Source organism: Camelina sativa, chromosome 17, assembly GCF_030686135.1.
Source record: "Camelina sativa cultivar CO46 ecotype springtype chromosome 17, ASM3068613v1".
In the NCBI taxonomy this organism is placed as follows: domain Eukaryota; kingdom Viridiplantae; phylum Streptophyta; class Magnoliopsida; order Brassicales; family Brassicaceae; genus Camelina; species Camelina sativa.
This window is the reverse complement of record NC_141896.1, coordinates 23,574,431-23,590,114: the sequence shown is the minus strand read 5'-3', so window position 1 is coordinate 23,590,114 and position 15,684 is coordinate 23,574,431. Positions and strand designations below refer to the sequence as shown.

At 42.9% G+C, this 15,684-nt stretch overlaps 1 non-coding gene and 2 pseudogenes across 1 annotated transcript; 2 read left to right on the top strand and 1 right to left on the bottom strand.

Annotated features, from left to right (window-relative positions):
• The first annotated feature begins 2,681 nt into the window (after positions 1-2,681).
• Positions 2,682-2,788, top strand: LOC147924262 (small nucleolar RNA R71). Its single transcript, XR_015587920.1, has one exon. It is a non-coding gene; the product is annotated as a small nucleolar RNA R71 (small nucleolar RNA).
• Positions 2,789-5,484: 2,696 nt separating this feature from the next.
• LOC147924261 (small nucleolar RNA R71) lies at positions 5,485-5,579 on the bottom strand (annotated as a pseudogene).
• Positions 5,580-9,839: 4,260 nt separating this feature from the next.
• Positions 9,840-10,901, top strand: LOC147924260 (uncharacterized; annotated as a pseudogene).
• The last annotated feature ends 4,783 nt before the right edge of the window (positions 10,902-15,684 follow it).

Below are 15,684 nucleotides of genomic sequence, written 5' to 3'. Positions count from 1 at the left end.
GTGTTTGTTGCAGCGCCTCCATGTGTCTCTGAAACCTTTCCTCATAATATTGTTCATGTCCGGGAATCATTTTCAAAGGATGAGAAAACTTGAGTTGTGAAAACTCTCGATGTAAAGCACCAATTGATAAGTACCTGGGTAGCTTATCAAGGAGATAATAGAAATGGAGATGAGAAGTAGAAGAAAGAGATGAGAAATCAGAAGAAATAGAGATTGAGGTGAAGAAATCAGAGGGAAGAAGGAAGAAGAAGAGAAACAATGAAGGGAAATGAGATAAAAATTTGTTATGATCTTAATCGATAATTCTGCTACCATGAACAAAGGAAGAATAAATAGAGAAATAAAAGGGCTTAACAACGCAGCCCATTAAGTAACTAAGCGAGGCCCAAATGATTACTTATCATTGAGGTTCCTTAAATAGAGAGGGTCGGCTTTTTGGGCTTCACCGAGAGTGGGCTAGGATTTGTGGAATTCGGACTCCACTCGCCATCCGAGTAGAAACACGATCAGACGCGTCGGGTACGGATTCGGGTAGATCCTCGGGTTCCCCATAATTTTTTCTTTTTTTTTCTATATAGATATATGTAAATATGTAAAAATCGAAAATAAGACAAAATAAATAAATAAAATAAAAAGAAAATAAAAGGATACCTTTGGGACTTCCTCCCAAGTGAGCTTGTTTTAAGTCACTAAGCTTGACTCTTCATGCTCTTTAAGCATGGGTTTTAGGGGGGAGAGGTTTTAGAAACCTCTCCACTATAGCAGGCTGATTCAACCCATTTTTCTGGTCTTGTCCCAGTTCCACTGCAAATGTAGATATAGCTTGATGCTTGATTCCTCTTGGTTTGGTCTGGGTGGAGAAAACTGGACCATCAATGGTTGGCTTTTTAGTTCCTTTTCTGATGCCAAATTCTATTTTGAAGTGTTCCCCATACTTAATTCTTATCTTTCCTTGCTTCACATATATTACTGCTCCTATTGTTGCCAAGATTGTTCTTCCTAGGATCACTGGATCTTCTGGTTCCTTATCCATATCAAGGAACATATAATCAGTAGGAACTTCCACTCTTCCAATCCTGAGAGGCAGGTTTTCAAGGATACCAATGGGGTGTCTGATTGTCCTATCAGCTAGAACCAAATACAGGCTACTTGGTTTAAAACTGCTGAAACCCATCTTGTTGGCAACTGAGAGTGGTATGATGCTGACTGAAGCTCCCAAATCGCACAAGCAGTTATTGAAAATCCTAAGGCCTATTGAACATGGCAAGGTAAAAGAGCCGGGATCCTCCAATTTCTCCTCAATTCGCAGTTCAGGATCTAGACACACTCCACTCCTCAAAATATCATTCCCAATTTCTTTGACAGCTTCCTTTACTTCAATCTCCAGCTGAGCTGTCTCCTTGATGACTTCCTCTCAAAGTTTGTGTGGTGGCAAGAGCTTAGGAGGTAGGGCTTTTCGTTTGGACATACGTTTTGCGAGCACCTCTAATTGGATGTCAAGAGCAGCTATGAACCTTTCCTCTAATTCCCCTTCCTCAGCTTGAGGCAGTTGAGGTTGATCTGTCATCTGAACGTCTACCCGATGGATCATCCGATCACCATCATTGGGTGTGTCATCGAGTTCAGCCTCGGGTGGTGCATCGGTTTATGATTCTCGAACCAGTGATCGGTCATCAGCTCGATCTGCCTCCTCGGGTGAAGGATCGGGTTCGTACTTGGATATATAGTATTGGTACTCATTCATCCCACAGTGATCCATATCCTCCCCATCTTGAACATCGCTGTCCTCAGTGAGGTAGTCCTCAAAATCATCATCAAGAAAGATGGCTTGTGCAGTGGCATAATCTTTTGGGTTCTGAACAGCTTTACCTGGAAGCTGGTTAAGTTATGGAGGTGGTTGGGTGTTGTGCTGGCCTTCTAGGTATCTCAGCTTAGTGTTGAGAGAGTCATACTTGGCATTCAAGTCATTATACCCAGAGTCAATCTTGTTGTTCATCTCCGCGAACCGTTTTGCATTGTCCATCGCAGCCGATGCTTGACTTTGTATCATCTGCTGAATTAGGTCTCGTAGGTCAGCTTCTTGGAATTGGTTATGCGGGCCTTGTTGTGGTAGGAATCCAGGTGGTGCAATTGGTTGGTGGTAATTGCCAGAATATTGCTGCTTAGGAGCATAGCCTTGATTGTATTGAACAAAGGGCTTCTGCTGGCCTTGGTTCCCTTGGACTGCGGATGGGTAGATTTGGTCTTGTGGATTCGCAACATTAGGGTTACGGTATGACAGATTTGGGTTCGGTTTGTAGTTGTTGTACCCTTTATTGTAACCTCTGTGGTTGTTGATGTAGTTCACATCCTCTAGCTGGGTACTCTCCCCATCTTGTTGCTAAAACTTGTCTTCTTCTGAGATTGCATGGACATGCTGCTGCTGGTTGAGGAGCTTATCCAACTTTTCATTGAGGGCGTTCATGTCTCTCTTGTACTTAGCATCATCCTCTCCAGAAGATCGTACAGTGCGACCATACTCCTCATTGTAATGCCCATCAGATTGAGCCAAGTTCTCTACTAGATCCCAACCTTCATCAACATTCTTGTTGAGGAACTTACCATTTCTAGCGGTGTACAGCAACATCCGGATCTTAGGGACTACACCTCGGTAGAGTGTACTTAGCAATGAAGCATTGGTGAAGCCATGATGAGGGCATCTGCTTGTGTATCATTTGAAACGTTTCCAAGCTTCACAGAATGTCTCATTGCTTTTCTGAACAAAGCTGGAGATGTCATTTTGCAACCTTGCGGTTCTGGAGTTAGAGAAAAATTTGGCTAGAAACGCCTTCTTGCATGCCTCCCAAGTGGTGATGGACTCCTTGGGAAGTGATTTCTCTCAGATGTGTGCTTTGTCGCCAAACAAAATGGGAAAAACCGGACTTTGAATCCATCTTCACTAACTCCATTTATCTTGGTTAGGCTACAGAGCCTATCAAACTCATCCAAATGGTCCAATGGGTCCTCCATTGGCAGATCATGAAACTTGTTGCTTTGTATCATCTGGATGAGACTACTCTTGATCTCAAATTTGTGATTTTGGATAGCAGGTGGCACAATGCCATGTCTTTGAGTATGAGTAAATGGAGCCTCTCCTGCTCCTATATTGGTCCTCTCATGAGGAGCTGGTGGACCATTCTGATTATTCATGATCTCCTCAATTGTTGTTGGTTGCGGTTGTGGTATTTGTTGATGACGGAGTAACCTCGGTCTGTCGATATTGTCGATGAATGGACTCAAGTGTTGACTACCCTTGGATCGTATTTGCATGCACAATCAGTTAACCGAGTGAGTACACAAAGGTCTACTCGATCCAGGTGATCGAGTGACGGGTCGGGTGGGTACTCGGGTTGTACCTAAAATGCAAAACAAACAAACATGAAAGTAAACAAGTTAGCACCGAACCAAAGTGTATAATAGAACTTGATCTAGCAAGTGCTGAAATCTTAAACGTAGCAAATAAAATTCAACCAAATGGCAACGACGCCAAATTGATAACAGGATTTTCACCCAGGGTATGAATTCCCTATGCAGTTGTAGTACAAAGGATTATCAATCCAAATGGTTGTTATGCTAGCATATAAGATATGATCATAACAATGCAAGTCAAGCCAAGCAGTAATTGGGGTTTAATCTAACAATCCTAAAATAATCAAAAGAAAGCAAATAAACAAGAACCACACGACCTAAGCACTCGATGCAAGCATTCGAGTACAGGATCGGGTGGAGAGATTGGGTTAAGAAGTAAAGGACAAACAGCTCGAAGGTATACTCGAAGATGGTGATCGTGTACCAGTTCGGATAAGGGGCCGAGTTATTAATTAAAGTTAAACAATCAAGATACGAAAGCTCCTAAGGATGGGGTAATCGACTCCTAAGTGTCCCTGACCAATTTGGGATGTCTTACATGCCTCAAGCAAATATTCCCTAGACAATGAATCTCTAAAATCTTGTTACAACACTCTCGTGATAGAAACAATCAACCTTGATCACTCCCCTACCCAACTCTCGTTGGAGAAACATGTCCAAGCAGGCAATACAAACCGATTCATTATTGTCAATAAACTCCTTCCACATCTAATCTCTTAGGCTAAGTGAGTAAATCTCTAGCATTGATTGATTCAAGCATTTCAACTACATCTCTTGATGGCAAAACACCCTAGATCTAATCTCAACCTCTCGGTCTGAAACTAGCATTAAGAACACCAAACTAGAAAGGAATTTATATAACATAAGCAATCAAGCTAAGACATCCTAACCGATCAAGAACACATATTTATCTATCTCATCCCTAGAAACTTTATTTCACTACTCAGATCTCACTGCAGAAAACATAGAAACACAAATAAACGAAAATTGCATTGTATTGAAAATAGAATATAAATAGAAGAGTACATAATCGAAAACTAAGAAGAATAGCAAAAGAAGTAAAAATAAATCCTAACAAAGTAGAAAAATTGTTTGAGTCGCTCCGGATCTCTCTCAGAAGCTCTCGCTCTCTGTTCTAAGTGTCTGCGGTGTGATAGGACGAGACGAAGAAGAGGGGGGGTTTATATATGGAAACCCTTTAAACCTAGCTGCCTAGTCCTGTCCGAGGGTCTGCTCGAGGCGGTGCTCGAGGATGAGATTGGGTTACTCCTCGGATAGGTCTTCGGGTTATTCTTCCTGCCCTTGGATCCTCTTTGATCGGGTTAAGGTTCGGACTGTTCTTCCTGCTCAATAGCTCCTTCGGGTACATGCTCGGATTCGACCTTGCTTCTCCCCATTTTAGGCTCTAAAGCATCTGTTTTAATCCAAAATGTGCAAATGCAAGAATGCAACCCCCTAAATGGCCTAAATGCAAATTCCTACAGTTAATGACCTAAAAATGCGAAGGTTAGGGTATATATAATTCAAAATATGGACAAAAAATGATGCTTAAAACATGTAAATTAGAGAGTTATCAGCGTGGGAGACAACCTCGATGCTCCTCCTCACCAGACTCCACTCATCGCTAATCCACCACTACCTCGACCTGGCGAAAGAAAACCTGCTTGTGTGCACCCTCTAAGACGTGCCGCACCTAACCAATCCATAGCCGACTATGATGCTCCCAATCAATATCCTCAAGACCGCGCTGCTATCCGAATCACTCATCCTCCAAGACGTGATTATGAGATTAAACCTTAAATTATTGGCTTGGTGAAGCAAAATCAGTTTCATGGTCTTACAACTGAACATCCGATGGACCACATTGATCTTTTTGAAGAAATTTGCTCTACAACAAGAACCAATGGAATTCCCAAAGAATACTTGAAGTGTAAGCTTTTTCCTTTCTCTCTTGCCGACAAGGCTGATAGATGGTTGAAGTCTCTACCTCATGGATCGATTACTAGCTGGGAAGGATGCAAGTCAGCCTTTCTCAACCACTTCCACATAAAGTCAAGATCTAACTCTCTTCGCAACAAGCTACAAAGTTTTCAACAAGGACCGGTCGAATCTTTTTATGAAGTATGGGAACGTTTCAAGGACTATGAACGTGACTGTCCCCATCATGGCTTTGCTCAAGTTAACCTCTTAAGTACCTTCTATAGAGGACTATACCCTAACTATCAACTTTCACTCGACAAGGCCAGCAATTGAGATTTTACTATGAAGACCGTTCAAGAAGGAAGAGCTCTCATCGGCAACCTTTCTTATAGGAACCCGAATGTGGAGAATCCACAAGATCGGAATTATCCTCAGCAAGCTAACCGCTTTCAAAGCAACAACTTTGGTGGAAACAACAACAACTTTCAGCCGCAAGCTCAATTCAACAACAACAAATCGCCTTTCCAACCCTGACCAGCCCAAATGCCTACTTCTCAAGATAATGCAAAAGTAGAGATGAAGATGGAAGAACTCCTTGCTGATTTTCAAAAGCAATCAAGAGATATCAACACATGGATGGAGAACATCTACATTGAACTGAATAAGTAGTTTGAAAGCATTTTTATCCACGTTAAGAAGCTTGAAACTCAAGTAGCTCAAACTGCTAACGCCGTTCAATGCCAAGTTGGTATACTTCCGAGAAATCTCGAAGAGAATCCTAAAGGATATTGCAATGTTATCTCAGCCGTATTAGCCCTCACCTACCGTAAAGCCAAGCCTATGGTACCGATCTTTGATTCTCATGAGGATGTTATTCGTATAACATATCCATTTAATTAAGAAACCGCGAGGCACTACCCCTTAAGGAGACTACCTAAAGCTGAAGATCCAGGACGTTTTGTATGCTCATGCTCCATAACAGGCATTGAATTCTCTAACTCTCTTTGTGATTCTACTGCTAACGTTAATGTTATTTCAAGAAGTGAAGCCGAAACACTAGGATTGCGAGACATATCGCCATCCAAACTCAGTTTAGTCTTTGGAGACTCATCACAAAATGTTCCCAACGGATTAATTCGAGACCTACAACTTGTAGAAGGGGATTGCATAGTCTCTACCGATTTTCACATCTTAGAGATGGAAGAAAAAACTGAGAGACCTTTGATTTTAGGAAGACCATTCCTAACTACATCGACCACAAGTCAAAGAGGACAATCTTTGCTAACATCAACAAGAAGAAGTCATATAGGTGCCAAGGGCACGTGTGGGGAGATAGGTGCCAAGGGCACGTAGATGCGGTGAGCTGCAGACAGTCATGCAAGGAGAGATCCTTGTAGTTGTGTGGTGGTCTATGGGCGCAAAATGCGGGTCAGTCAAGAAGTGGAACTACGTACGTCCCATACCACATGTCACCCCTTTTCTTGACATACCACATGTTTGTGTTTTGGGTCAGTCAGGAAGTCAACCCGTTGACAAGCTCCGGGTACCTAGTTTGGGTATTAAATTTTTGCTGCTGGGAAAGAAAGAAGCATCAAATATCGTCAATAAAATATGGTTCTTAAAGATGACACTGGAAATTGTAGAGAAATCAAAGAATGATGAAAAGCAGGTTTCAGCTTTAAAGAACAGTTTTACTTTTTTTTTTTCTTTTTTTTGTATGAATGCTAAATTATATTCACCAAAAAAACTGTGTTACAGAAAATGTTTATAGCTTAAGAAGTCGCAGAGAAATTGAAAAAAAAAAAAACAGCACAATTGAGTAGAGGGTGTTGCAAATAGCCCTTATATGGGGTGAGTTTGAAACCAATACTGAAGGCAACTCTCAAAACATGAGGTGGTCATCAACGTGAACAGCCGATTACGAACAGTCCTTTCAATGAAGCGAATCAGTTTGGAGGGTGGGTGTAATGCCCCGCACCAAGACTATGTCCGGACAATCAAACTGGTGCGGTAATGCTCAATCCAACTTCAGTACAGTTTAGCGCCAAGGAGTCTTCCAAGCGTGACTGGTGACTTAGGCATCCTTAGGCATCCTTAGGCATCCTTAGGTAAATAGAATCAGACTTTGACCGTTAGATTTAGGATCAGTTCGTTAAGGATCGGAAAGGTACATTCGATGGTCGGAAAATCTTTTGGTACGGCCGTGTATCACGTGCGGACAGGACGGACGGCCATGGGATGGCCAAGTAAGCTGCTTAAGGGGATAAACCGCCCTACCTTGTGGATAAGGACGCCCCTTTTGTTGTGTCTTACCGTGATTGGTCTATTCCTTGAAGCTTATCCATCCGCCCATGCTTATCTAACCATTCTCCATATCTTATCCCTTTGCCCAAGCTTATCTTGTCCCAAACCGACCCTATATATACCCCTCTCCCTCGTCCCTCATTCTTCATTCCTCACCCAAAAACCTCTAGAGCCCTTAAGAGCCTTAGCCCGCGAAGGAAGCTCTCGGAGTATCTTCAGCCGCCCGCCTAAGCTCTGTGAGTTCGGTCGTGTGTGGGTAGCACGCGAATAGGGTCTAGTTTATTGTTTAGTATTTTAATATTTAGTTTATTAGTTGTTTATTTATTTATTTATTTATTTTAGTAGTTATTTATTTTAGTAAGTTATTAATTAGTTAGTTAATTATTTATTTAAGTAATTAATTAGCTTGAGGTTAGGTAGTATTACTTAGAATTATTTAGTAATGCTCTTAGGTTGGTTGTTGCTATAGTGTTGCTTGTTGCTTGTTGTGCTTGCTGGTCGCATTGCTGTTATGCTGTCTGCATTGTTGTTATAGCATCGCGATGATATAGCCGTGATGATGGACATTTAGTCGTATTGCCGTTATGCCGTCCGATTGCTATTGTTTGCTTGCATTGTTATATTGCTGCTTGTGTGATTATTTGATATAGCGTCGTGATGGTATAGTCGTGATGCTGGACGGTTAGTCGCATTGTCGCTATGCTGTCCGATTGTTATATTTTTGCTTGTTGCATGGTAGTTAGTATCATTTAGTTAAGTTGCATTAGGCGAATCATGAGGATCCCGTTGTTTGTTGTGCGTTGCGTGTAACTCCATAACGTGATGGCTTACGAATGTCTGGAGCGGGTCATGACCGGCCAGACGCTACATGACGATGTAGTATAAAGGAATGTATATCCTTGTAGACTTTGTGTCTAGGGTGGGGGCATTACCTTTGAGGAATGTATATCCTTGTAGACTTTGTGTCTAGGGTGGGGGCATTGCCTCGGGGAGATCATGTATTCGATAGGGGCCCAACTTAGGAGATTAGAATGGCATATTTAATTATATTGTTTGTGTATACTCGTTGTAGTATACTTTGTTTGTTGTTTGCATTGCTTGCTGCGTGTTGATTGTTATTTTGGGATTTTTGGGGTTGGAGCATACTAACATTAGAGATCCCGGACTCATTGAGTAATCTTAGATTACTCATGATGCTACCCTATTTGTTTTGCAGGTGACCAGTAGAGGGTTATTGTAGAGGGGAAGCTGGGCGTTAGGAAAGCCAGTGTAGGTTTTTCTGCCTTTTTGTAAAATATGTTTTCAAGTATATGTAAGAATAATGTTTTGGAGATTAGCTCTGGCCGAATAAAATGTATGCCTTTTGGTAACCTGATTCCGCTGTACTTGATATATTATGTATAATAAAGATGTTTTATATTCGGAGTTGGCTCTTAATGATTATGGTCTAGTCCGGACCGCCCAAACATTTGTTCATGGTAAGGGTTGGCAAGCCTAGACCCATGTTCGAGTGGGATGGCCTTGTGGTATGGATGACTAGGGAGACTGAATTCGTTTCGGTAGCCTCGGTTGTCCGTCTGCGAGCGTCATCACGTAGCATCTTTGGCCGTCCTATCTATAGAACGGTTCGGGGGTGTTACAAGCGTGGTATCAGAGCATGGTTATGATGCTCACGGGAACCAACTGTTTTCAATCGGTTTTATCGAGTAAATGGTCGCAAAAAGGCATTAGGAAACTGGCCACGTCTATGCTTATTAGGATTAGTGGGGATTAGGTTAGTGGGATTAGGACTTACCCTTTTGTCTTCTGCAGATGTCGGGACAAGGATTAAGCGGAGGCCGGTCGTGGGGTTTGCCACCTGGATATGGGAATTTGAACATTGGGTATCCTAACGATGGTAGCGCTGGTAGCACTAGTGATCTCGATGGTACTGAACGGAAGTCTGTAGACCTTTCACTTTCTATGGGATCGATGCCAAGGAGGCATGCCGATATGCCTGGGATGGAAGAGTATATGTCTAGGTCGCCAAGACCTGAACCTGTTCAGCCGCGCAGTTCGATGTCTTATTCCAACAGGAATAATGATCTGATGGATGACCAGCAGGAGGAGCCTCGGATGAATCAGTATCCCGAGGGATGGATCGAAATGATAATTTACCAAGAGCTGAGTTCGAGAGACAACAACCAAGAAAGCAAGAAGAGACCCCGATGATGAAGCTGATGTATGATATGATGGAGCAGATGAAGCAGCAGCAACACATGATAGCCACTGCACGATCAGGATCCTCGTCGCCGCCAAAGTTTTTGGACATGGTAATGATGATGAAGAATATCGGTACTTACAAGTTTCCAGGGAGTACCAACCCGTATGAAGCAGACGCATGGCTGCAAAACATTGGAAGGAATTTCAATGCCACCCGGTGTCCTGATAGCTACAAGAAGGATATCGCAGTTCACTACTTAGAGATGGACGCTCTAACCTGATGGACCAATGTGGAGGGGTGTTATGTAATGGCACCAACTTGGATGGATTTCCAGCGTGAGTTTGAAAGAAAGTACTTTCCTCCAGAGGAGAGAGATCGTCTAGAGACGCGGTTTTTGCAACTTGAACAAGGTGGGAGAACTGTTCGAGATTACGAAGCTGAGTTTGCTCGACTCCGAAGGTACACCAACTATGGCAATGGAGATGAGCAGGCTGTTATTCGCAAGTTTCTTCGTGGACTACGTCCATCAATTCGAAGCCGACTTAGGGTGGTCGAATTTAAAAGCTACTTCGAACTGGTGGAGAGAGTTGTGAATGTGGAGGAAGGACTATTAGCCGAGAGAGACGAGATGCTGCCAATCGTCACTGCAAGGGAGAAAGTTCAGAAGTCTAAGCTTGGTCAAGGACAGGCCAAGAATCCGACTAAGAATAAGGAGAAAGTTCCAAAGGGGAGAGTTGTTACTTCTGCACCGTTATGCTACAACTGTAACCAGCCTGGACACTATGCACGAAGCTGCCCTAACCATGAAGGTCTGAAGGGAAATCAAGATGTGGTGTGTTTCTCTTGCAACATGAAAGGACACTACGCTAATCAGTGCCCAGCTAAAGGTCCCATCTCCAGAAGGAATCCAGGCAAGGCAATCAACCACCCAGCACCGACTCGCCCTGCTTATGAGCCCGCATCTAAGAAGCAAGCTACTGGAGTTAGGATTAATGCTATAGAATTAGATGATACCGATCTTCCAGGACCTACTAGAGGTCTCATCGCAGATACGTATGGGTTCTAACCTCCTCATTTTTATTTTTATCGTGTGTTTGCATGTGCTTGTTGCGTGTTTTCTGGTTAGTTTTATTTTGCTTGCGTTAATTTGGCAAACAGGAACTTTACGTGTCGGTGGAAATCCCACTCATGTATTGTTTGACTCGGGAGTGACCGATAGTTTCTAACTCCCGAGATTGCTTCCAAATTTGGAGGAACCTTTACCCAGGAAAAGGTAAATTTTTCTGTTTGAACCCCTGGTAACCTTATCCTTAAAGCCGAAGATCTAGTATTAGGCGTACCCGTAGAGATCTTGCAGAAAACCTTTTTAGCCAATCTTATGGTAATACCCTTAGAACGTTTTGAGGTTATCCTAGGAATGGACTGGTTATCTTTGTACCAAGCCCATATATATTGTGCTAGAGGTAGGATTTCTTTTGAAGGAAGCCAAAATCCGATAGTTTATCAGGGAATTAGTCCCAGCCCAATAGCAACCTTTGTATCCGCCCTAAGAGTAGAAAAAGAGTTAGAAACCGGAGAAGCCTATTTAGTCACCATGATTGGAAACGACTCGGAGGACGAAGAGGAGATCAAAGACATTCCCGTTGTTCAAGAGTTCGAAGACGTTTTCAAGCCATTAGAAGGATTACCACCACCCCGAAGCAATCAGTTTTCCATCAACCTTGAACCTGGAGCGACGCCAATAGCGAAGGCACCATATCGAATGGCCCCTGCAGAACTATCTGAGCTGAAGAAGCAATTAGAAGACTTATTGGAGAAGGGATTTATACGACCTAGTTCTTCACCATGGGGAGCTCTAGTCCTGTTTGTGAAAAAAAAGGTTGGGAGCATGAGGCTATGTATTGATTATCAAGGAATCAATAATATCACAATAAAGGATAAGTATCCTTTACCGCGAATCGATGAATTGTTGGACCAGCTACGAGGAGCTGCTTGGTTCTCCAAGATAGATTTAGCATCAGGTTATCACCAAATTCCGATCTCAGATGCTGACATTATGAAGACGGTGTTCCGAACAAGATATGGACAGTATGAGTTTGTTGTTATGCCATTTGGACTTACTAACGCCCCGGCGGCATTCATGAGACTTATGAACAAGGTATTCCATGATTACCTTGATTCATTTGTTGTCATTTTTATAGATGATATCCTCATCTATTCACGGAGTAAAGAAGAGCACGAAGAACATCTTCGGAAGGTGCTGGAGCGACTAAGAGGTCATCGATTATTTGCTAAGTTTAGTAAATGTCGATTTTGGAAGCAAGAAATAGGATTTCTCGGACACTGAATATCAGCACAAGGAGTATCCGCAAAACCTAAGAATCCGTGTAATTCAAGACTGGCCGCAACCTACTACTGCAACTGAAGTAGGAAGTTTCCTCGGTTTAGCGGGATATTATCGGAAATTCGTGAAAGGGTTTTCTTCTATTGCAAAGCCCTTGACACGATTGACTGGTAAAGGCGTCCCATTTATTTGGAGTGAAGATACGGAGAAAGCATTTTGTAAACTCAAGGAAGCCCTGACGACAGCACCAATTCTAGCCTTACCAGAACCAGGACGACCATACACGGTGTACACAGACGCTTCACGTGTTGGTCTAGGATGTGTACTAATGCAAGAAAACAAGGTCATCGCTTATGCTTCAAGACAGCTTAGGAAACATGAAGAGAACTACCCTACTCATGATCTTGAGATGGCTGCCGTGGTCTTTGTGCTCAAGATATGGAGGTCTTACTTATATGGAGAGACTATCGACGTATTTACGGATCACAAAAGCCTTAAATACTTGTTTACTCAACCCGACTTGAACTTACGACAAAGACGATGGATGGAGTTCATAGCTGACTACGATGTGAAGATTCAGTATCACCCGGGAAAGGCCAACGTAGTAGCTGATGCTTTAAGCCGTCAAAAGCTGGAAGTAGACGCTGAGAAAGATCTCGAGATTCTAACGGAAGAATTGAAGAATGTTAGCTTAGCAGCAATAGACGGAGAAGCTAGTGTACCACTAGGATTACAAGCAGTGCGCCAAGCCGGATTACTACAACGAATCCGAGAAGAACAAGGGAAGGACGAAAACTTGCAAAAGATTTCTGAAGATGTGCGAACCCAAGGAGGAACAAATGCTAGTGGATATCATTTAGCCGATGACGGAACACTTTTACACAATGGGAGGATTACAGTACCTGACAGTGAAGGCTTACGGGAAGAAATTTTAGGACTTGCACATCATACCCGATTCAACATTCACCCCGGAAGTGTCAAGATGTATAAAGACTTGAAGAAGTACTACCACTGGCCAGGAATGAAGCGCGCAGTAGGAAGATGGGTAGCTCAATGCCAGACATGTCAACAAGTTAAAGCAGAACATCAAGTTCCAGCCGGATTATTAAGGAACCTTCCTATACCCGAATGGAAGTGGGAGTCTGTAGTGATGGATTTCATAGTAGGAATGCCAACGTCCAAGGGAGACTACGATGCAATTTGGGTAATTGTGGACCGACTAACCAAAGTTGCGCACTTGTTACCCGTCAAGCAAGATACAGGCTCGGAGCAGTTAGCCAAGCTGTACGTAAACAAGATTGTACCACTCCATGGCGTACCCGCAAACATTGTATCAGATCGAGACCCAAGATTTTCCGCCTCATTTTGGAAAGAACTACAACGAGCATTAGGAACCAATGTATTCATGAGCACAGCTTATCACCCGGAGACAGATGGCCAGACGGAGCGAACCATTCGTACTATTGAAGATATGATACGAATGTGCGTATTAGATTGGTCAAAAGGATGGAAGTCTCACCTGCATTTAGTTGAGTTTTCCTACAACAATAGTTACCATGCTAGTATTGGCATGGCACCTTTTGAAGCTCTTTATGGAAGACCCTGTCGAACACCTTTGTGTTGGACCGAAGTTTGGCGAGAAGAAGGAATTCAGAACCATATGATTGAGAAGACAATGGAGAAAGTCAAGATAATCCATAAAAATATGAAGAAGGCCCAAGATCGCCAGAAGAAATACGCAGATCAAAATAGGCGAGAAGTTGAATTCGCAGTAGGAGATATGGTCTACCTAAAGGTCATAGCTATCAAGGGAAAAGGGAAGGATCGCTTTGGCAAAACCGAGAAACTAGGAAAACGATATGAAGGACCGTTTCCTATTATTGCCAGAGTCGGAGAAGTCGCTTATCGCTTAGCACTACCCAAGACCATGGGAATTCATCTGGTGTTCCATGTGTCTATGTTAAGGAAGCACGTACGAGACCCTCGAGAAGTAGAGCCGCCAATAGCCGAAGAATCGCAACCCAATGTCATTTATCCCCAAGGACCACTGAGAATTGGAGCGAGACGTATAAAGAAGCTCAGAAATAAGCAGATTCCTCAAATTCAAGTAACATGGGGTAAGCAACAACGAGAAGTAGTCACATGGGAAGATGAAGCTGCATTTAGAAGGAAGCACCCAGAATTTTTCGAAGACAAAAATCTTGATGAAGCAGGACCATCGGAACCATTTAGAATTCGGGACGAATTCTAATAAGGGGGGGAGAATATAATGCCCCGCACCAAGACTATGTCCGGACAATCAAACTGGTGCGGTAATGCTCGATCCAACTTCAGTACAGTTTAGCGCCAAGGAGTCTTCCAAGCGTGACTGGTGACTTAGGCATCCTTAGGCATCCTTAGGCATCCTTAGGTAAATAGAATAAGACTTTGACCATTAGATTTAGGATCAGTTCGTTAAGGATCGGAAAGGTACGTTCGATGGTCGGAAAATCTTTTGGTACGGCCGTGTATCGCATGCGGGCAGGACGGACGGCCATGGGATGGCCAAGTAAGCTGCTTAAGGGGATAAACCGCCTACCTTGTGGATAAGGACGCCCTTTTTGCTGTGTCTTACCGTGATTGGTCTATTCCTTCAAGCTTATCCATCCGCCCATGCTTATCTAACCATTGTCCTTATCTTATCCCTTTGCCCAAGCTTATCTTGTCCCAAACCGACCCTATATATACCCCTCTCCCTCGTCCCTCATTCTTCATTCCTCACCCAAAAACCTCTAGAGCCCTTAGGAGCCTTAGCCCGCGAAGGAAGCTCTCGGAGTATCTTCAGCCGCCCGCCTAAGCTCTGTGAGTTCGGTCGTGTGTGGGTAGCACGCGAATAGGGTCTAGTTTATTGTTTTAGTATTTTAATATTTAGTTTATTAGTTGTTTATTTATTTATTTATTTATTTTAGTAGTTATTTATTTTAGTAAGTTATTTATTAGTTAGTTAATTATTTATTTAAGTAATTAATTAGCTTGAGGTTAGGTAGTATTACTTAGAATTATTTAGTAATGCTCTTAGGTTGGTTGTTGCTATAGTGTTGCTTGTTGCTTGTTGTGCTTGCTGGTCGCATTGCTGTTATGCTGTCTGCATTGTTGTTATAGCATCGCGATGATATAGCCGTGATGCTGGACGTTTAGTCGCATTGCCGTTATGCCGTCTGATTGCTATTGTTTGCTTGCATTGTTATATTGCTGCTTGTGTGATTATTTGATATAGCATCGTGATGGTATAGCCGTGATGCTGGACGGTTAGTCGCATTGTCGCTATGCTGTCCGATTGTTATATTGTTGCTTGTTGCATGGTAGTTAGTATCATTTAGTTAAGTTGCATTAGGCGAATCATGAGGATCCCGTCGTTTGCTGTGCGTTGTGTGTAACTCCGTAACGTGATGGCTTACGAATGTCTGGAGCGGGTCATGACCGGCCAGACGCTACATGACGATGTAGTATAAAGGAATGTATATCC